This window comes from Onychomys torridus, chromosome 21 (genome assembly GCF_903995425.1).
Source record: "Onychomys torridus chromosome 21, mOncTor1.1, whole genome shotgun sequence".
Lineage (NCBI taxonomy): Eukaryota > Metazoa > Chordata > Mammalia > Rodentia > Cricetidae > Onychomys > Onychomys torridus.
The window spans coordinates 29,087,673-29,089,312 of NC_050463.1; positions in this window are offsets into that span (position 1 = coordinate 29,087,673).

Sequence of the window (1,640 nt, forward strand, 5' to 3'; positions counted from 1 at the left end):
TATCTGATACTTGACCCCCACTAGGGTTGTGACCCACATGTTGAGAACCACAGAGCTAGAGTGTGAGGCCCCACTTGGGGCAAATTTACGTGGCCAATTGGGTTAAAAAGTCAGAATGGGTTTTAGTTTTGTTTTCGTTTCTGAGACTAGGTCTCTCTACTATATAGGTCTGGCTGTCCTGGAAATCATCATGTAGACTAAACTGGCTTTGAACTCACATAGATCTGCCTGCCTCCTCTCCAGAATGCTATTAAAGGTATGCACTGCCATGCCCTGCTCAAAATGCTCTTTTTGAAACATGTTGTTGTGTAATATTAAAAGAAAAAAGTCTCTGGTAGTTTGTGCAAAGACAGAGGAAAGGGCATGCCAGAACACTGTTGGCGGAAGAGCAGAGACTTCTCTATTTCCAGCTGAGTGTGTCTTAGCTTTCTGGTATAATCAGTGATGTTGAATACTTGTGTGCCACTGCAAGCCTGTGTGTTCAGGAGGATCTCTTGTGCATTATCAATAGTGTGAACTAATAGTGGTGATCTGTCTAGCCTGGGCTAATTTGCCATGATGCCAATGACCAAGAGCATAGGTTTGCTAGAAGCCTTATAGAAATCAAGGTACAGAAATAAGGTTGCCTTTGTCCTCAGTGACAACATGCTTTAACCAACCAAACCAGCCCATTTCACTTCCCATTCTTTCTCAGTCTCTTCCATGAAAAAGATTGAGGCAAGGCAGCTCATGCCATGCCTGTAATCCTAGCTCTCAGAAGACAGAGATGGGAGAATCAAAACTCCAGGACCATACAGGTCTCAAAACAGGAAACAAACCAAAAGCCATACTGAATATCTAGCACACATGAACTAAGAGTGCCAGACAGAAGCTGATCGGCTGATTAGAACTTTTCCAAAAGCTCCTATCAAGCAAAACCTTTGGGATGTATTAACAAAGCAGGTTACTAGTTCCTAACAATCCAGAAGCTAAAAATGGCCTCAGATCTGATGCCTTTCCCTGGGGTTTCTTTGCTGTGATCTGCCTACCTGATGTTTCCACCAATGTATTTGAAATTATATTGATTTATGACTTTTATTGTTCCATTAATATAAAAACTTGCTGAAACTAAACTGGGCATAGTGGTGTGCCTTTAAACCCAGCACTCAGGAAGCAGAGGCAGGCAGATCTTTGTGAGTTCAAGGCCAGACTGGTCTACGTAGCGAGTACCAGGACAGCCAGGGCTACATAGAGATAGCGTGTCTCAAAAAACAAAACAAAACACACACACACACACACACACACACACACACACATACACAGACACCCCAAAACCAAGACAAAACAAAGAAAAAAAAACCCTTCATGAAACAGTTACCACTTTGGAACTTTGGAACTTGGGGTACCCTGTTTTCCTGGGCTATGTTTGCTCATAATTGGCTCCAATAAAACTCTCTCATACCCTTTGCTGGGAAGAAATCAACAGTTGTTGAATCTTTACCTTATGAATAAGCAGGAAATGAACAGTTGAGTAAGTTCAAAGTCCCATTTCCGGGGTCCTCTGTCAGTCACTCCTCTGGTTAACATGAGTGTCCTAACCACCTTTACTTTGCTTAGTAAGAAAGGAAAAGCCCATCGGGCACTTCCTCTTTTGTATTGTC